At 40.4% G+C, this 22083-nt stretch overlaps 1 protein-coding gene across 4 annotated transcripts in view; it reads left to right on the forward strand.

Annotated features, from left to right (window-relative positions):
- Window positions 1-22083, forward strand: part of LOC149180092 (sterol 3-beta-glucosyltransferase UGT80B1-like) — a 392913-nt gene that overhangs the window by 322978 nt on the left and 47852 nt on the right. The window lies entirely within an intron of this gene.

The raw sequence follows: 22083 nt of genomic DNA on the forward strand, positions 1-22083 counted from the left end.
GCCGGCAACGGCAACATTTTTTTGCGCCATTGCTGGGGACATTTTATTCTCGACGTTTTAACGACATTTCCTTCTAATTCTTCTCATTTCTCATCTTTTCATTTGAGCCGACAACGACAACATTTTTTGGCACCATTGCTGAGGATAGAGATTTTTTGTCCTTGGTCCTCACAACTTTTTTCTAATCATCTAATCTTTCATCAATTCTTATCCCATGAACACAACATTTTTTGGCATCATTTGATCTGTTCATTGCTTCATCTTTCGTCATCTCATTAATCGTTTTATCTGCACTTTTAGCACCTAGACATATCAGTTCGTTTCTTGTTTTGGTGGCGACTCCACTTATTCATCCATTATTTCTCAGACAAGAAACCCTCCCTTATATCCAATTGTTTGCCTTTTGGATCTTAGAGCTAGATTCATGTTCAAGTGGCGACTCCACTTCTTTCATTTCTTACAAGAATTTCTACTAGAAGCTCGCTTCTTGTGGATCTCTTGATTTTCTTGAGCAGGGGTCTCTCTCTAGCATCCATTTGGTCCCTCCTTATCCCTTCAAGCAAGTCATCATGGATGATTTGTTTACCCCGTGTCATTTTACTGATTTTCTCCATGATATGCTGGAAGAGGCCATTCATAAATTGCCTTTGTTCTCGGGTGGTGATTCAGTCGCTGCTAGAAAGCATCTATGCAGGGTTACTCATACAATAATCAAATATTGTAGTTCTTCCCAATATAAACATGAAGATGTCAAAATGCATCTATTTGCCTTTTCTTTAGAGGGTGATGCTTTGAATTGGTTTCATAATTGTCTTGAAGATTCTTTCGCTTCTTTACAAGACATCATCAATGCTTTTACCGATAGATGTGAAGACCAAGGTGGTTCGCCTTGTGCCCCTTATACTATGCAACAGAATGAAAGTGATCTTGTAAGGGATCCAACTGTCATTGAAATACTTCAGGACAATTCTCCATATCAAAATGTGCCTTCCACTTGTACCATTGCAAGACAAATCCATGATAGTGGAAAGGCAGGAACAAGTTATCAAATCAGTGTCGACAATGTAAGGGAAAATGGTAAGCATCTTATAGAAGAACTAAAGCAGTTGGTTAGAGACATGCAGTTCAGTCAAACACAACTGGTAAAAAATGTGGAGCTTAATCAAGAAAAAATTATAACTGATTATGTCAAGGATATGAGAACTTTGTACACTCAACTGGAAAAACGTGATGAGGAGATGGAAATCATGAAAGTTAAACACTCCAATCATGTAGCCACTGTAGTAGAAAAGTGTTGTCAGAATATGGAGTCTATGAGGACCAACATGCAGAGTTAGTATGCTAAGGAAATGGAAACCATGAAAGCTAATCATGACAGAGAAATGAGCTCTATGCAAAATTGCTTGATGACCATAAAGGCGGATAATGAAAAAGTAATAAAAGATATGGAAGTTGGTCAGGTATGTCTTCAGAATAAGTTATTGACCATGGAGGAAAGCCATGCTAAGGAAGTCAGTGTTATGAAGGTTGAACACTCTAACTAGATGGATGCCATAACAATACAGGTACAGAAACTTCAGCGTCAGTTTAGAGGATGAAAAAAACAAGGAAATCAATAGAGCATAAACCTCCTTGTCTGCTGCAGCAAGCTCCATCTTATTATGAGGAGGCCATTTGTTCCATTGAAAGGTGGCTAATTGAAGGTGACCTAGATAAAATGGAAGTAAAGAATCAGGTTGATGCTCACATGGCTAATCCACTAGTCATAAAAGATCAAGCTATAACCCATGACAATTGTGAGGCTAATCCATCATTCTTGACAGAGCAGATGCAGAATGAAGAAAGACATGTCATGCATATTTTACATACTTCATCTGAGAGTTTTGAAGTAGAATGTTCCACATCATTAGTGATACAGCCCGCCACAAAAAAAAAATGCAAGAGAAATAGAATGAGAAAGTGGTTTGATGCATCCGATGGTCGTGAGCAGCTTGATTTTCGGATAGGAAAAAGTCCTACTGTGTGTAGGATTGGACATGGCACATCTGAGAAACAACCAACAGATTTGCTTGAAAGCAGACAAATGCTCAGTATGCACTATATTGAACACATTTGATGCCATGGGGCATTTGTTTTAAGATCCAGCCGGCTCGGAACCGACTCGGCCGAGTTGGTCCGAGTTGGGAAATAAATTTCAACTCGGTGGAAGATTCGGTTCGGTCAGCCAAGTTATCACTGACCCGACCGAGTTATAACATGACTTGGCCGAGTCAGTCATAACTCAGTAGACTCGGCCGGATCCGTAACTACTCGGCTGGGTCAGTTCATGTGGCCAGTGAACTCCAAAAACAACGTTTTTTTTATATATTTTTTTAAATTTTTAAGATTTTGCTAAGTGTTGGGGACTCCAAGTTGTTTTAAAAATTGGTTAAGTGCTATTTGGAGTCCATTCCCCTCTCCCAAACCTTATTTAACCCACCCAAATGCTTTCATTCTCTCAGAGCCATCTCATGCATTTGAGTGAGAACTTCAGTGAGAGTTTGTGAGCAGTGGTTGAGTTTGTTTTTGGAGCAGCAGTGAGGAGTCTTGGGCAAGCATTGTAGCTGGAGTGAGGAGCTTCTTGGGCAACCATTTGGAGTAGCGTTGAGGAGTTGATTTCTTGGAGCAAGCTTGAGGAGGCAGTTTGTGCCCGGAGGTATTTTTTTCACTTGTACAAATCTGTTTTTGTTTATTAAATTTTAGGTGCATATCTAGAAATCTTAAAGAGTGTTTTTTGTGAAAGAAATGAACATTGAATCAATGTTTTTTTTTCATTTTCAGATTGTTTGCTTTCATTTCCTAGTCGAAAATGGCACCTAGAGTGAAAGATGCTGCTTGGGCATATGTTGAAATGGTTGATAGTCAAATGCATTGCAAATTTTGCCAAAGGAAAATTAAGGAAGGTCTTGGGGGCATTAATAGGTTGAAACAACACTTGGCGGGGATTAGAGGCCAAATTACTCCATGTACCTCACTAGAAATTGGGGAGATTAAGAAGGAATTGTTAGCTAGCTTTGAGAAGTTTAAAGAAGATAAGGCTAGGCAAAAAGAGTTAGAGGCTGAAATTGGGAGGAAGAGGGAGATACGAAAAATGATGGCTACCAACCCCCATTATGATTTTGAGGGTTCTTCCTCTATCCCTCATACTGATGCATCCAACCCTTTCTGATATGTTCGTCCTTCTTTTGGTTCTGTTCAAGATAAGGGAAAGGGTAGAATGAAAAAGGGTCATATGACTATCAAAAGTTATTTCACTCCCTCCTCTCCATCAGATGCACATGGTCCTCAAGCTAGTAAAAGTCAAATGCAACCCACTTTAGATGACCATTGGAAGAAAGAATTGAGGGAGACTGCTTGTGATTACATAGCTAGATGGTGGTTTAATGCTGATATCCCCTTCAATGCTTTCCGTTCACCATATTATGAGCCTATGTTTGATGCCATACATGTTGCTGGAAACGGCTTCAAAGGCCCTACGATGCATGACCTAAGGGGGTATCATTTGCAGAAAGAAATTGCTTGAAATATTTCAAGGACTCATGGGCACGAACAGGATGTACCATCATGTCAGATGGATGAACTGATCAAAGAGACCGTACCATCATAAACTTTCTTATCTTCTGCCCACAGGGAACCATGTTTTTAAAATCAGTTGATGCATCTAATAAGGTAAAATATGGGCAATTGTTGTTTCAGCTATTGGATCAGGTTGTTGAGGAGGTGGGGGTGGCTAATGTTGTTCAAGTCATCATAGATAATGCCTCTAACTATGTTCTTGCTGGTAAATTGTTAGAGGAAAAACACAAGACCATCTTTTGGACCCCATGTGCTGCACATTGCATAGACCTCATGCTTGAGAATATTGGAAAATTAGATTAGGTCAAAAACACTGTAGATCATGCCAAAAGAATAACAAAATTTATCTACAGTCATTCATGGATTTTGAGCCTCATGAGGAAACACACTGGGGGTAGGGATATTATTAGGCCTGCCATCACTAGATTTGCTACTCATTTTTTGACATTGCAATCTATGCTTTCCCAAAATAGAAACTTGCAAAAGATGTTTTCCAGTGATGAATGGAATCAAAGCAATTGGTCTCGCAAACTGGAAGGCAAAGAATTGAAAAAGAAAGTTAATGAAGAAGCTTTTTGGAGAAAGGCAGCAGAGATTGTGAAGCTTGCTGAGCCACTGGTTAAGGTGTTGCAATTGGTGGATGGGGAAAGATTGGCTATGGGCTTCATTTATGAGGCTATGGATCAAGCAAAGGAGCAAATAAAGAGGGCATATAGGGATGGAGTGGCTAAGTATGGGCCCATTTGGGCAATCATTGATGAAAGATGGAATAATCAACTCCATCACCCTATACATGCAGCTGGGTATTTTTTGAACCCACGGTATCATTATAAAGCTAAGGAGTCAGGAGCTTTGAGGGGGGAGGTCAGAGATGGACTGATTGATTACATTGATCGCACGATCCCATTGGAGTTTGATTAGCTGGAGATACATCGACAGGTCACAAGCTTCAGCAATGCCTTGGGTACCTTTGGGAAGAACCTAGCAAAGATTGCAAGAGAAGCAGATGAGCCAGGTAAACAAAAATTTCAATTTTCAAATTTTTAATAGTTCTACTTTTTTTTTAAATTTTGTTAAATCGTTCATAATTTGAAAGTTGGATATAATTTGTAATTTTGTTGAGCTAACTCATTACACTCCTATGTTTTTTGCAGCACAATGGTGGGAGGCTTTTGTTGGCCATTGTCCTGAATTGCAGAAGTTTGCAATTCATATTTTGAGTCAAACTTGCAGTGCTACTGGGTGTGAGCGCAATTGGTCTGTCTTTGAGAGGATTCACACAAAGAAGAGAAACCGTTTGGATCATAAACAGTTAAATGATCTAGTCTATGTCCAATACAACCTCTGGCTCAGACGAAACCAATTGCTGAACAAAAGACCTGATTCAGATCCCATTGTGTTGGAAGACATTGATCCAATATTAGATTGGGTAGTGGAGAGTCATCCAGCAGAGTTTGATCCTAATGAGGATCTTGATTTAGATTTAGATAGGGAGGCATCACTCAAACATGATGTTCAGTTGAATGCAGATCCCGATCCACCTGTACTACCAGCCTCAGCCTCACAGCCAGCAAGGACTCTAGTTGCAGGTGCTTCCTCTGCTCAGCCACGACAGAAGCACATCCGCATATCTTATCTATCTCAGCTTGCATCTGTTGCATAGCTTGCTAGTGTTACCACTTTTACAATTGCAGTTGGAGATGATGATGATGATGAGGAGCCATGGGGCCCCCTGTCTGACTTTGATGATGATCCAGAGATTGATCCACATGATCTTGGCTCCTCTGGCAGTAGCTACTAGCTTGTAGTACTGGAGTCTGGTCACAGTTTACTTTTGTTGTAGAGGCCATTTCTAGCCTCCTTGGTTATGTGTTTCTTGTTTTGAATCTTTGATCATGTATGTATTGCCATTGGACAGTGCACTGGGTGCCATTTTGATATAATGGATATATTCATGAACCTACTTTGATCATATGTTGTCTTCCATCTATATTATAATGCTGTGCGTTTGGAAACATGAATGAAAATCTTTAAAATTATGTTTTTTTATAAAAAAAATAAATATTTAATGTATTATTTACAACGACCGAGTCATTGAAATTTAGTCAGCCGAGTCAATACTGAGTCAGAGTCGGAGTCAGAGTTGACCCTCGGCCGAGTCGGAGTCCGAGTTGGAGTTTTAAAACATTGCATGGGGCATCTTTGTATTGTATTTCTAACCTTATACCTTATTATTTCAGTATTTCATTTTGTAGTTAGATTTGTGTTTTTCATGTTATTAGGATAGTTAATAAACGAAGAGCTTATATCTTTTCCTGTGCTTAACGTTATATAATGATTTTTTGGATGGACGCTACTTATGTTATGTTGTGTGTTGCGTGGATGCAGATTCTGGATTCTCACATTCCTTTGTTGCAGCAATGTGTCACCAAGTAGAGCCAGATGTTGATCACTACGTGTCAATGACCCATAGCACTACACCCCCTTTTTCGCAAAAAGGATAGCACCTGATCGACGTGTCCATGCCGTTCAACTCAGTGTTTTTAAAACTGGAACCGGTGACCGAACCGGTCCACCTAGCTAACCGGTTTACCGACCGGAACCGGTCTAACCGGGACTGGTTTGGTCTAAACGAACCGGTTTTTAAAAAATACATTAAATAATTAATTTTTAATGAAACAAAACTATTTTTAAGATGTAAAACCATGATTCCAAGCCAATAGAGACAAAATATGCAAAGTTTGCTCATTTATATACCATGCAAAGGTGAATATATCAAAATGGCACCGAGTGCAATACATATCATCGACAAAATAGCAAAATACATAAGAAATGAGGCTCTAAATGGCCTATAAAGTCCAAAAACAATGCTGCAAGCTATGAGGCCATTGGCCTACTACAAGTCTACAGTGTACACATGATCAATCATCAAGTCCATCACCACTACTAGACACAGGATCATCATCAGGAGCTACATAGACATCATCTGGTTCAGAGTCTGAGGATGCCTCAGCACAAGTCAGAGTAAGGTCTGAGTTACCTATGTGTTTGAGACTGAGTCGTGAAAGAAGTTCAAAGCCAGATCTCTGTAATATTGTTGTGTAATCTGAACTCTCCTAAAAGGGCCTAATCTAGGCCTTGTTGCAGATATTTTCTAGCAGAACTTGATCAAGATATTTAAAACATATTGAATCATTGATGACACCTTGTTGATGGACTGACGCCAGCAACCTGTGGAATAAAAGGTTCAATCACAAAGCGAAGATGCATGACAAGAATTTATTATACAGGAAAGAAGTAATGAATTAGTCATGAGAATGCAGACCTACAAAAAGATCATTGAAACAAAGCCAGAAATCAAAGTCCAAAACATATTAAAGAAGGCCCGTCGTGAAGTTTACAAACAGATTTTGAATTGCACTGTCAAGTACCTCATTTCTCTTCGAGATTTATTTTGTGCTTTTTTGAAATACAAATCATTTCATAGTTTGAAGGACTCTAAGATCTCCATGCAAAAGACATTACAATGATGGGTAGCTCAGCATCTCATAACTCACAGCCATAAATGAGTCTAACAAAATTATAAGTCTGCAAATGAAAGGTATGCATCATGGCTTGATTTACCCACAGTGACCTTAATCAATATTAAAGATTTTGCTTTGGCATCATTCTTAAAAAATTTCAAGGCTTGGAATAAAAGACATGTATCAAGAGGTTGATTTCACAAGAATATGATCAGTCAGATCATAGAACTGTCAATCTTGTTGAAGATTGGCAGCTTCGGTCAGAATTTCGTTAGCAAATTAATGGAGAAAATTAATATTTATGACTTTGGCCAAGTCAGCCTCGTAGAAGACAAGTTGGCCCCACATTTCTGACCAGCATTGACTATCTTCCTTGGATCTGTTTTGACTTGTCCATAAACCGGCCGGTTTAGGACAGAACCGGCCGGTTAGCAATAAACCGGCCGGTTCTGCCCTAAACCGGCCGGTTTTTACCGGTTAGGGCAATTTTCCGGGCAAAGGGTGCTATAAACCGGGTTTTTTCACCGGTTCTGACCGGTGAGCCTCCCAACCGGCCGGTTAGGCCGGTAACCGGTTGGACCGGAACGGTTTTTAAAACTATGGTTCAACTATTATCATCAGCCTGAGGATCATGTTATAATGTAAACCCATTCTGCATGTATATGATGTAAACAATCTCAACAGATCTGTGTCATGTATGTAATTGCCTAGGTAAACCTACTTTTTTGGTGATGACCTACATTCTGGGAAGTTTTTTGTCTTACCAATCCATTCTGGGATGGTCGACAGAGTTTTCCTTCAGTCTTATCCCAAAGTCGGAATGGATTTTGTCACTGGAATCTTAGGCGAGTCTTAGTGTTATAGATCGAGTGTCTGTAAAAGTGATTTGGGAATAATCATAACTATTTGATTAGGTTATTTTATTACAAATTACTTGGTCTGCTGGATTATATTTGTGTCGCAGAAGTGGGTAGTTTGTGAGGGTCTTTTACAGATGGGTTTTTCCCCTTGAGATGTAAAAAATATGAAAATTATGATGTAAAGTCCCTTGAGGATTGGAAAAATAATTTATCCCCTCACAAGTTAATTAATTAAATTTTCTGGTCAAATATTAATCAAAATCTTAAGGTAGAAATTTAATTAATTCTAGGTCCTAGGTAAATTTAAATTCTCTGAAGGAAAAATTCGTCAGCCCTTACAAATTAAATTTTAAGAGGTCCCAGGACTAAAGTAAATTGATTATTTTGCTAAATTTTAAGCCTTTGGTCCTTGGGGTTAAGTCAAAGTTAAAATTTTGAGGAAATTAATTGAAAAATTCGAATTTCCTCAAGAATTTAAAATTTCGACGGATGAGATTAAAAGAAATTTTGATCCTCATCAATGGTCGAGATTGCTTTGACGAGGGTCACTCGAACTAGCCATTGGAGGATTTATCTTTAAATAAGTCATTTGTTAGTCCATTCATTCGACCTTTGAGTCGTGTGCTAAGTGAAAAGTTCTCTTGTAATTTTTATTCAGATTATAAAGAAAGACTTTGGGGTTAATCTTCACTGGTGTTACTCTTCATGGAAACACTATAAAATGTGTTGTTTTTCAAGCATAATATTTTTTTAGCCATTGATAATAGCTTTCTGAAGAGTGATTTCAGTACAGGTATCTTGCTCAGTCACTAGGGTTTAAGTGATAATTTAAATTTTGAATGTAATAGCGGGTATCTCTATTTATTTGAAATTTTATTATCATTTTCCTGCTCTATTTTTATGGTTGAATTGAGTTTTGCAGAAAAGTCTTGATTTTTTAGATCATCGGGCATTTGGGAAAGTTTTCAGTTGGACCAGCCAACTCAGATCCATGTTTTTTGAAGAGCCCAAGGGCTTATCATACGATTTTTAGTGGTGATGCATGAAGGGTTTTGAGCTCAACACCTCCTTTAAAGTTTAAAAATAAAAATTCAAATTTTTTTGTGTGAAATTGATAAATCTAGGTGTTGAGAGCTTCAGATTATCAGATCTAGGAGTGGAGTTGGACTCACACTCCTTAGATCTGATAGATCTGCCATTCATGTGCATAGATTTGTAATTAGTTTTTTTGGTTTTCTCACTTAGTTTTATTATTGTATATATTGTTTGGGTGTTTGTTGTTGTCTTGCAGCTACAGATCCAAGGAAAAAATCTATGTAGAGTCCAGATCTAGGCCCTAGAGGGTAAGATCTGGATCTTTAGGGTTTTTATTTGCATAATTTTGTAGGGAGATTATTCAAAAGATTTTGCAGTCCAGGGTTTCAATATTTTTTTTTTGTTAAATCTGGAGAAATTTTTAAGGTTTTCATTAATAAATCTGAAGCAGTGGATTCAACATTTTAAATTAAGATGTTTGGAAATTTCTCTTCGGTTCTTTGGCTACCTATTTGTTGCCTGGGTTTTCAGTTTCTATGCTTCCTGAGGTTTTTTCTAATAGAAAATTTCGAATTTGTTCACGCTGTCTACATCTTGGGGTTTTTTGGAAAATTTCGAATTTTTTTTATTGTCTGAGTTTGGGTTTTAATTTTTTTAAGATCTGGAAAATCTTGGGTTTCTTCCTGTGTTTTTTCCTCTGTCTATCCTACCAACAATGACCTCTAAGCCCTCATCTATCCTCGAAATTCCGTCAAACCCTCTGCGCTGCCATAGCTAAGTTGCCCTCCGCGCATTCTGGTTGTAACCCCTCGAAATCACTCGTCAGACATGCGAATCCCTCAGCTCCATCCAACTTTTCCTCCACACATTCCTGTCTGCAGCCCTTAACCTCACTGTTGTCCATCCTCAAACTCGGCGTTGCATTTCCATTCCTCCATCCGCGCATTCTGCTCACTGCCTCGACTTGCAAACCCTAACGCAACTCTTTTCTCATCCTCTGGCATCCCATCGCAGCTCCATTCTAGCCTTTCCGCAGTCCTCAAATCTCCCTCGCATTTCGTGGTCGCCCAAACCTTGCATTCCGTCCCTCTCCACTCCTCGACCTACAAGTCTTGCATCCTTTTTGCCCATGCTTCCGTCATTTGCAGCTCCCTCTTCCATTCCCGTCGAGCTACGTGCATTCTTCCCCTCCATACCCTAGGTCTTTATTCCGCTGTCGAGCCTGCATTCACAACAAAAACACATTCGATTTATTTTTATTTGTATGTATGTACATTAGGTTAGATATTTTTTCAGTTCTTTTTATTTGTATATTCGTTTAGGGTTTAGGTTTAGTTATTTTCGATTTCGTGTAAACAAAACTTTAGCTAGATTCATTAAAATTTAAAAAAATTCGAATTTGTTTTGACTTTTTGATTTGTTGTTATTTCATTTTTTTCTTTTAATTTATGATTTATGTTTTGATTCAAAAAAATATAAAAACATAAAAAATATAAAAAATTAAAAGATCTAAACATTAAAAAATTCTAAGAAAAATTAACAAAATTAAAAAATCTAAAATCCAAAACATTTAAAAAACAATTTTTTTTTTTTAAGATTCAAAAAATATAAAAATTTTGAAAAATTTAAAAATCCTAAAAATTAAAATTTCTAAAAATCTTAAAAAATTTCTAAAATTTTTTAAAAAATCTAAAAAGTTTAAAATTATGGTGACTATGGAATTAAATTAAAGAGATTCGCGCATTCACATTACAAATTTTTAATATGGCCTTATGGCCCATTAAAATTTTAATTTATTAACCCTTTTGATGTATTTTACTTTTTCAATTTGTCTAAGGAATAATTAAGATGCTAATTTAAATTTCGTTGGTATTTTTTTTTGGTTGTAAGTGCAAAATCTTAAATTTTCATGATTCTTCTATGGTCAAGCTATGATAAATGTTTTAAAGTTTATATTGGCTATTGGAGAAAGTTAAATATTCTAGATTTGAATTCCTAACGAAAATCATTTTAAATTTGGAATCTCTTGCGTGATACAGTTTCGGGCGTTTATATTGATCGTACCTGATTGTCACCATTCGTCACATATTGGAAAATTGTTTTGTATGACTTGTTTATTTAGTCTATGGTTAATGCAAATATTAAAGGCACTGGTCTGTAGTCATTTATATCTTGTAATTGTGTCTTATTTTAATCCATCTATCTCAATTGACCGAGACTTGCTTTAAATTCATAAAGTTGTTCATCATTAAAATCTCCTAGAGCCCGTGTTCCACAGGCTACCCTCATCCATTCGCCTTAGGGACTACCCCCCTTGACTTGCCTAGGAGAGATTCTAAATGGAGTAAGTAAGGATTCGAGTGACAACCCTCACTCTGAGTGTTGTCACGGTGCCTAGACACTTTGTGCGACAACAGATCCAAAACCAGGTGGCCCTCATCATCCATCGAGGGTAACTCTACTGTTGTTGTCCCTAGTGGTCTCAACACCTTTTTAAGGCATGAGACATGGAATATGTTGTGAATCTTGCTCCCCAAAGGCAACTCCAGCTCGTAGGCCACCTCCCCAACTCGCGTGACTACCTTGTATGGCCCATAAAAACGGGGCTGTAGCTTCTCGACCCCCTTTGGTTTCAATGTGGACTGCCTGTATAGCTGTAATCGGAGGTACACCAAATCCCTGTCCTCGAAATGTCTTTTGGTCTGGTGCCAATCTGTGTACACCTGCTGGTTTTGCGCTATCACTAAATTATCCTTGAGAGCCTTAAGGATGTCTTGGCTCTCTTGGATCTAATCTTTGGCCTTTGGGGCCCGACTGTCTCCAAAAATAATGTCAACAAAAGATAATGCATCATAACCATAAAAGGCACAAAAGGAGTCATACCAATGGACATGTTATGTGTGGTGTTGTAGCAATACTCGCCCAAATGCAGCCATCGAATCCAAGCCCTTTGCTGCATAGCCACGTAGTTCCTTAGGCACCCCTCCAGCCACTGATTAAGTTGCTCGGTTTGGCCATCCGTCTGGGGGTGGTAATGTTGATTTGGTGTAGCATCGGATGTGCTCTAACCATGAAAATTGGTGGAAAGGCTAAAGCACATGAGATCTCCAAAACCCAGAAATGGTTTGGGCTGATTCTAACCGGTTTAGGAGATATTAAAATAATTAATATTTTTAGTGGAGTTCCTAAGTCTAAACTTAGGAAAAATAAAATATTAATGGGTATTAATATAAAACTGGGTCAAAAGGGTCCAAAAGTCATGGATCAAGCCAAATCTAATCTTAGTCGTTAGAGATTTAATCTCGGTTGTTGATGGACCAATGAGAAAAGTATAAAAGGAGGCTTGAGGGTCAGTTGGAGAATACACTGAGAGGGATCAAAAACTCGATTTTCTGGGGTACGGTTTGCTGAGGAAATTGAGTGAGTGATCAGAGTTGCAGCCGAGGAGTAGTGAATACATAGCAGAGAGGCAGAGTTAGTACCAGAAGGATTAGCGCAGAACCAGTAGAGAGACGCAAAGCTAGGTAGAGGCCACGCAGAGGCAGCCAGGAGTTGCACAAAGCCAGAGAGGGCCAGATTGTGAGACACAAAGGGTCCAAGGGCTGAGGCAGAGGCTCTAGACGCTGACACAGAGCCCAGAGAGGCTAACACTAGGCCTGAGAGGCTGATGTAGGGCCTAGAGGCAACGCTGGGAGCATTTCGTGGGATAGACTGAGAGCTGGAGAGCCGGATAGGGTGACGCAACCCCTATCAGATTGACGTAGAGTAGCAAAAGCTGCATTGCTACTGTGGGATCGTTCATCCTGTGTTTTAGCCAGAATATCTGTCTTCTACTGAGAGGTACTACTGCCGAGGGAATTCTTTGTTGGCTGAGCCATTTCTGGCACCTAAGTTGTATTTTGAAACTGCATAATAATAATACCCTCTGAATAGCTGCACCAATTTTCTCGCATTGGGTTTTTCCGGGGACATTAGTCCAAAAACAACGGTGTCACTTGTGTGCTTGTTTACTTTCAGTTGATGATCTGTATGTGTTGATACTGTACTTGTATTTATTTTTAGTATCTACATGGTAAATAACTTGTTGAGTAATTGAACAAGTAGGAAGAAATAAATCAGATAGTATGGGAAGAATTTAAAATGAGTTAAACTTAGAAATTCCAACATGGTATTAGTGTGTGGTTGTAGATCACAGGATAACTGAAGGCATCAGCCGAGCAGAGCAGTAGCAGCAGAAAACAGTTGTTCCGAGTGACAGAAGCTGTTCCTAGCAGAAAGGAGCAAGGAAGGGGTGACGCAGAGTGCCTACGTCATTAGTTCGAGCCAGGAGGAGGATTAGCGCAGTGGCAGAGAGGAGTAGACCTGACCTATGTAGTACCCGGTCATCTTTCTTAGCCAGGAAGGATTGACACTGTGGCCAGGAGGTGCAGCTTTTGGTGGTGCTGGGATTGTGCAGAGCCTAGAGGCGCAGTTCTTCAAGTTGCTGAGGTATAGGGGGTTGTGGATAATTAGCGGAGCGAAGCTAGTGGGGTACTGTGGTCAGAACAGGACCTAACAGGGAAAGACCAAGGAGGAGGGATTTCCAGAAAGGAAATAGAGACTCAGAGGGAGTCGAACCGAGGATTTCCATGAGGGAAGTAAAGAGACTCAGAGGAGTCGGAAGAAGAGCAGCAAGATGGCAGTGAATGGGCTGAGAGATCAGGATGGACTGGACGGAGCTTCCAACTTCATAGTTTGGAAGGCCAGGATCTTGTCCATTCTAGACAGGTAACGCATCAAGCACTTCGCCTTGAAAACGATAGCGATCCTAGTTGACCCAGCTGAAAATGAGAAGTATGAGCAGGCAATGGCCAGGAAAAGTGTGTCATCCTTGATGGGGTCAAGGATCATGTGGTGCTCCATATTGCCGAGAAGGACATGGCAAATGAGATGTGGAAGGCCCTAAATAAATTGTACCAGCATACTTCTGTGCAGAGGAAGATGTTACTTGAAAATCAGTTGCGGTCATACCAGATGCAGAAGGGAGAGAAGATAGATGTCATCCTCGGTGGATTGAAGGAGATCAGTGGTCAGCTAACTTCCATAGGGGCCACTTCGGATCAGGAACTGATGGTGAGGACTGCATTGAATGCAGTCTCAGAGGATTGGGAGGTATTTGTCGAGAGCATACTGGGCAGGACGAGCCTTCCAGATTAGAAGGAACTGTGGGCGGTTGTTCGTTAAGAAGAGATCAGAAGGGTGACCAAGGCGGGGAGTAGCAGAAAAGGGGTTAAAATCAAGGAGGAAGAAGAAGATGCGGCTCTCACATCTGCGGGAAAGCAGGAGAAGAGAAAGAAGAAGGACCTCTCCAAGGTCAAATGCTTCCATTGTGGGGAACTGGGTCAATATGCGAACCAGTGTCCCAAGAAGAAGAGTAAGGGAGAGGTTTTTGAGACCAAGGCAGCACCAGCAAGGGCAGAGAAAGAAGTGGAGACATATGACGACTATGCCATGAGTGCTCATGCACCAATTGAGAGTAAGTGGGGAGACATCGAGATGTAGTCAGACGGACTAGAGATGATGAGTGGCAGGATCCTTGAGGTACCCAACCTCTTGGATTATACCTTGCTACGGGAGCCCCAAAAAGAAGTAGCAAAACTGGCAGATGTTGGTAGAGATAGATGCAGATGGAGTGACAAAGGGTGCTACAGTGCAGGAGTCCCAGGACAGCGTGAGGCAATAGTGCGAGATGCATGGAGTTGTTGCAGCAGCATAGAGGTTAGTAGAGGGAGCACGTGTCCGCAACAAAGGGAGCTTCAGTATCAGGAGTGTTTCTAGCCTGACAGGGATGTCAAAGTTGGGTGGATCAGTTACTTCCTTCTTAGTTGCAGTGCAGCAGTTAGCAGTGCCAGCACTATGGGAAGCACGATGCAGCGTGAGGAGAAAGGGATGCAATGCAGATGCAGCAGTGGCAGTGGCAAGGCAATGGGTAGCAACATGGATGCAGAGGGAGTTATCGTACAGATGCAACAATGGTAGTGGTAGGGTCATGGGCAGCAATACATGATGCAGCAGTGTAGAGGATGTTGGGCGGGGAGGCTTAGCATCAGCATAGGGACCGATGCTAGATGATAAGGGTGATACTCTGTGAGGAGTATTACTAGAGCACAATCCTCGCTAATAGGGAGTGTTGATTTGGGGTAGCATTGGATGTGCTCTAGCCATGAAAATTGGTGGAGAAGCTAAAGCACATGAAATCTCCAAGACCAAGAAATGGTTTGGGCATATTCTAATTGGTGTAGGAGATATTAAAATAATTAATATTTTTAATCAGTGTTGCGGGGGAGTGCCCACCCCGTCGATCCTGTTCCGAATTCGCGCTCCGGGCGGGAGCGACTCGGGAGCAGGTCTGGAGTGCGCTCCTGAAATCGCTCCCGAAAAGGGAGCGATTTCGGGAGCGCACTCCCTAATTTTTTTTTATCTCCCTGCCTTTTCGAGAGCGTTTTGCCTTTTTTGCAATTTCTTTTTGTTGTAGTAATGTTTGAAATGCAATTTTTTTTGAAAGAAACAAATTATTTTTGAGTGGGTCAGCTTAATGATCAAGTCTATGGCCCTAGTATTGATATGCTATTCATGGTAATGTTAAATTCTTAAAGTAAATGTGACATTCTCCTTAATCTTCATTTGCATCCTTTTACTTAAATTTTTAACATTACCACGAAATGACTCAGAATGTTTGAGAGTGGTTTCGGCCTCATTGGATTTCATATGGAGAAAATAGAATTTTAGGTTTCATTTAAAATCCAGCAGACTTATCATTTTTTCAGGATTTCAAGATTGGGGGATTGCAATGTTTCCATTGAATTTTGTCATGTATTAGGGCATGGAACTCGTATTTAATCAAGAGCACCAATCCCTCTATGTACCTTGATGTTAGTGACATTGGTTGTCGAACTCCTCTATCATGACCCTCCTAAAAATGTATGCATCACTCAAACAAAATCTTGGCTTGACATGCTATGCTTTTTCTATCTTATATTAATGCTTAGCGGGTGATATTAATGACAAAGATCCCGGGCCTATACAGATACAGAGGTAATGATAAAGATACCTCTGGATATTAATTTTTAGAGGGTGATATTAATGACAAAGATGTTGATTTTCTAACAAGATTAAAAAATTAGACATTTCTCGTGGTGGCAAGAGGCCCAAGCATAAGAATTAGATAATAGATTTACTTCTCTTTTCTAGTTTCTAGTAGTTTTTATAACTATTGAATCTTTCATATTTATTATGATATTGTTTTAACAATATATGACAATTTAAGTTTGAAGTTGGCAATTATAACTCATTAGTAATGATTATGAATATGATGCTTCATGAAAGTTGAAAGTTGTTTCATTTCATTTCATTTTATAACATTTCATTTCATGTTAGATATTATTTGTTGTAATGGTTACACTTAGCTTACAAGTACAACTTTGGTGATCAATGATGATAAATGTTATATATTGAATTTTGAAAGTTTGAAACTTTAAGATTGATGAATCATGAGACTCAATATGTTGTATGTTACTATGTTACTAACTTGTGGACATGGTTGATGAAGATTACAACTTCTAGATGATTGTTGTTATATGGTTCAATCTATGTTTTTTATATCTAATTCATTATTCTACATGTTTTTGTTGACATATATATATCAAAATATAAAAAATATATATATTATATAAAAAACGCTCCGGGATTCGCTCCCAAACTGGGAGCTTCTAAAAATGTCACTCCCGCTCTCATTTTCGCTCCCACTCCCTGCTTGCGCTCCCGCTCCCAAATAGCACTGTTTTTAATGGAGTTCCTAAGTCTAAACTTAGGAAAAATAAAATATTAATGGGTATTAGTATAAAACTAGGTTAGAAGGGTCCAAATGTCATGGATCAAGCCAAATATAATCTTAGCTGTTGATTAGAGATTTAATCTCGGTCATTGATGGACCAACGAGAAAAGTATAAGAAGGGGCTTGAGGGTTAGCTGGAGAACACAATGAGAGAGATCAAGAACTCGATTTTATGGGGCAGGGTTTGCTGAGGAAATTGAGTGAGTGATTAGAGTTGTAGCTGATGGGCAGTGAATACATAGCAGAGAGGCAGAGTTAGTACCAGAAGGATCAACACAGAGTCGGGAGAGGGACACAGAGCCAGCTAGAGGCCATGCAGAGGTAGCCAGGGGCTACGCAAAGCCAGAGAGGGCCAGCGTGTGAGACGCATAGGGTCCAGGGGCTGACACAGAGGCTCCAGAAGCTGACGGAGAGCCCAGAGAGGTTGACACTGGGCCTAGAGGTAGTGTTGGGAGCATTTCATGGGACAGACTAAAAACTGGAGAGCCAGATAGGGTGATGCAGTCCCTATCATAGTGATGGAGAGTAGCAGAAGCTGCACTGCTGCTGTGGGATCGTTCATCCGATGTTTTAGCCAGAATATTTGTCTCCGAATGAGAGGTACTACAGCTGAGGGCATTCTCTGTTGGGTGAGCCATCTCTGGCACCCAGGTTGTATTTTGAAACTGCATAATAATAAAACCCTCTGAATAGCTGCACTGGTTTTCTTGCATTGGGTTTTTCCCGGGACATCAGTCCAAAAACAACGGTGTCATTTGTGTGCTTTTATACTTTCAGTTGATGATCTGTATGTGTTGATACTATACTTGTATTTATTTTCAGTATTGACATGGTAAATAACTTGTTAAGTAATTGAACAAGTAGGAAGAAATAAATCAGATAGTACAGGAAGAATTTCTAACGGGTTAAACTTAGAAATTCCAACATGGTATCAATGCGTGGTTGCAGATCACAGGATAACTGAAGGCAGAAGCAGAGTAGAGCAGTAGGAGAAGAAAACAACTGTCCCGAGTAACAGAAGTTGTTCCTAGCAGAGAGCAACAAGGAAAGGGGTGACATACAGTGCCTGTGTCATCAGTTTGACCCAGGAGGAGGATCAACGCAGTGGTAGAGAGGAGCAGACCTGACCTATGCAGTGCCCAGTCATCTTTCTTAGCCAAGAAGGATTGATGTTGTGCCTAGGAGGTGCAGATTTTTCTAGTGCTGGGATTGCGCAGAGCCTAGAGGCTCAGTTCTTCAAGTTGCTGAGGTATAGGGGGCTGCGGATAATTTGCGGAGCGAAGCTGGCGGGGTACTGTGGTCAGATCAGGACCTAACAGGGCAAGAACAAGGAGGAGGGATTTCCAGAAAGGAAATCGAGACACGGGGGGAGTCAAACCAAGGACTTCCATGAGGGAAGTAAAGAGACTCAAAGGAGTCGGAAGAAGAGCAATAAGATGGCAGTGAATGCGCTGAGAGATCAGGATAGATTGGGCAAAGCTTCCAACTTCGAAGTTTGAAAGGCCAAGATCTTGTCCATTCTAGACAGGTATCGCATCAAGCACTTTGGCTTGAAAACAATAGCGATACTAGTTGACCCAGCTGAAAATGAGAAGTACGAGGGCTATGCACAGCTCCTCGCTGCCTCTGTGTGGCCTCTAGCTGGCTTTGCGTTGTTCCTTTTGGTACTAACTTTGCCTCTCTGCTATGCATTCACTACCCCTCAGCTGCAACTTTGATCACTCACTCAATTTCCTCAGCAAACCTTGCCCCAGAAAATCGAGTTCTTGATCTCTCTCGCTGTGTTCTCCAACTAACCCTCAAGCCTCCTCTTATACTTTTCTCGTTGGTCCATCAATGACCGAGATTAAATCTCTAATCAACAGCTAAGATTAGATTTAGCTTGATCCATGACATTTGGACCCTTTTAACCCAATTTTATATTAATACCCATTAATATTTTATTTTTCCTAAGTTTAGACTTAAGAACTCCATTAAAAATATTAATTATTTTAATATCTCCTAAACCATTAAGAATCTGCCCAAACCATTTCTGGGTCTTGGAGATCTTAAGTGTTGTAGCCTCTCCACCAATTTTCATGGCTAGAGCACATCCGATACTACACTAAATCAACACTCCCTATTAGCAAGGATTGTGCTCTAGTAATACTCCCCACAGAGTATCACCCTGATCATCTAGCATCAGTCCCTGTGTTGATGCTAAGCCTCACCGCTCAAAACCCTCTGCACTGCTACATCATGACCCTGCCATTGCCACTATTGCATCTGTATGGTAGCTCCCTCTGCTTCCGTGCTGCTGCCCATGGCCTTGTCACTGCCACTACTACGTCTGCACTGCATCCCCTTCTCCTCACATTGCATCGTGTTGCCCATAGTGCTGCCACTGCTAATTGATGCACTGCAACCTAGTTATTGAGAAGGAAGTAACTGATCCACCCAACTTTGACATCGCTATCAGGCTAGAAACACTCTCGATGCTGAAGCTCCCTCTGTTGCTGACAAGTGCTCCCTCTACTGACCTTTGCGCTGTTGCAACAACTCCATGCATCTCGCACTGTTGCCTCACACTGTCTCGGGACTCCTGCACTGTAGCACCCTCTGTCACTCCATCCACATCCATCCCTACCGACATCCTCCAGTCATGCTACTTCTCTTTGTGGCTCCCGTAGCAAGGTATAATCCAAGAGGTTGGGTACCTCAAGGATTTTGCCCCTTATTGTCTTTAGTCGGTCTGACTATAACTCCATGTATCCCTACTTCCTCTCAAGTGGTGCATGAGCACTCATGCCACAGTCGTCATATGTCTCCACTTCTTTCTCCTCCCTCGGTGGTGCTGCCTTGGTCTCAGAAGTATCTCCCTTACTCTTCTTCCTTGGCCACTAGTTCGCATAGTGACCCAGTTCCCCACAATGGAAGCATTTGATCTTGGAGAGGTCCTTCTTCTTTCTCTTCTCTTGCTTTCTTGCAGATGTGAGAGCCGCATCTTCTTCTTTCTCCTCCTTGATTCTGACCCCTTTTCCGCTACTCCCCACCTTGTTCACCCTTCTAATCTCTTCTTGATGAAGAGTCGTCCACAATTCCTCCCAATCTGGAAAGCTCGTCTTGTCGAGTATGCTTTAGACAAATACATCCCAATCTTTTGAGACTACGTTCAATGCGGTCTTTGCCATCAAGTCCTGATTGGCGTGGCCCCTATGGAAGTTAGCTGATCACGGATCTCTTTCAATCCACCAAGGAAGATAATTATTTGCTCTCCCTTTTGCATCTGGTATGTCTACAACTGGTTTTCAAGTAACATCTTCCTTTGCACGGAAGTACACTAGTACAATTTCTTCAGGACCTCCCACATCTGAATTGTTGTGTCCTTCTCGGCAATATGCAGCACCACATGACCCTTGACCCCATCAAGGATGATGCACTTTGCCCTGGCTAGAGTGAGACGCAGAGGGTCCAGGGGCTGGCGCAGAGGCTCCAGACGCTGACGCAGGGCCCAGAGAGGCTGATGGTAGGCCATAACGGCTGAGAGCATTTCGTGGGACAGATTGAGAGTTGGAGAGCCAGATAGCATGATGCAATCCCTATCAGAGTGACGCAGAGTAGCAGAAGTTGCATTGCTGCTGTGGATCATTCATCTGGTGTTTTAGCCGGAATATCTGTCTCCTACTGAGAGGTACTACTACCGAGGGCATTCTTTGTTGGGTGAGACATTTTTGGCACCTAGGTTGTATTCTAAAACTGCATAATAATAAAACCCTCTGAATAGTTGCACCGGTTTTCTCGCATTGGGTTTTTCCAGGGACATTAATTCAAAAACAACGTTGTCACTTGTGTGCTTGTTTACTTTCAGTTGATGATCTGTATGTGTTGATACTATACTTGTATTTATTTTCAGTATTTACATGGTAAATAATTTGTGTATTGTTTTTTTCCGGAGTTCTCACATCCATGATTGTTTGTATCGACATTTCGAGCCATCCATCGTGGTTCATCATCAGGATAGATCAGTGATTATGTAGGATAGATCTCATTGGACTTGAATAAATAGGGTTAAGAGATGCACAGGGAATGGAAGTCGACTGGCGAATGTAGGAATAACACTGTCTCTACATCGTTTGAGGAATGTGAGATCTGCCTTGTTCTTGGTTATCATAGATCTTAGATGTTTGAATACCCGAACCTCTTGTAATTTCTCCCTTCTGTATAGGGTTAAAATTATTGTTTTGAGGCTTTTGCGATCAGTGCTTTGTGTGTTGTTTTCTTTCGGAGTTCTCGCATCCATGATTGTTTGTATCGATGTTTCGAGCCATTCATCGTGGCTCATCATCAGGATAGATTACTAATTATGTAGGACAGATCTCATTGGACTTGAATAAATAGGGTTAAGAGATGCACAGGGAATGGAAGCCGACCGACGAATGTAGGAATAATTGAGTTGTCTCTACATCGTTTGGTGATCCTAATCCGAAGTCGGTACAACTGCATCCGACTTTCGTTTCCTAGATCTACTGTTTCTGACTGCTTTCATGCCGAGAGGACTGCTCTATTGGTGTTAGGAGCATTTGTTCTAGTGAGAAACCCCTTTCGTTTCACGCGAAAAGGTTTCCGGTAGCCCTAGTTACATCATTTTTAAGATCTAGAGGTGTACAGTCTTTATTTGTAGTTATAGTTATTTATCTCTCTATTTATTTTGGTTTATAGTCTTCTATAATTTTTTTTATTACCAGATCTATACCTTTCATTTCTGTGTATGCTCTTTGCCCCGCAATTCTGTGCGATCTGGGCAAAACACAAACAGAAAGAAAATGATTTTTTTCATGCGTATGCTCTTTTCTGCTATGCCATAGTGCGATCTCAGAAAATCAGAAACATTGACGAAAATATTTAGTTTCCGGCCAAATTTAACTTTACACTGTAAGACTTAGATACTTTTGCTTGTTCGTTTGGTTTGTGTGGTTGTTTTTTTTTGTTTTGTAGGTAAAAAATGGTTTTTCAAGTAAGCACACACCCCAAAGCTTCAGTGAACAAAAAACAAAAAGCCTTTCTCCTTTCCAAAAATTACTAATCTTTTAAACTAGCTTACTTGGTCTAAAGTTACTTTATGATAATAGAGATCTTGGGTTCAAGTCTTTCTTTTTGTTGATTTACTTTTTCAAAAAACACATGTATCTTATGTTTT

The sequence above is a fragment of the Pinus tabuliformis genome, chromosome 3_2, assembly GCF_031772625.1.
Source record: "Pinus tabuliformis cultivar Carrire ecotype Pingquan chromosome 3_2, CPIR1, whole genome shotgun sequence".
NCBI classification, from domain to species: domain Eukaryota; kingdom Viridiplantae; phylum Streptophyta; class Pinopsida; order Pinales; family Pinaceae; genus Pinus; species Pinus tabuliformis.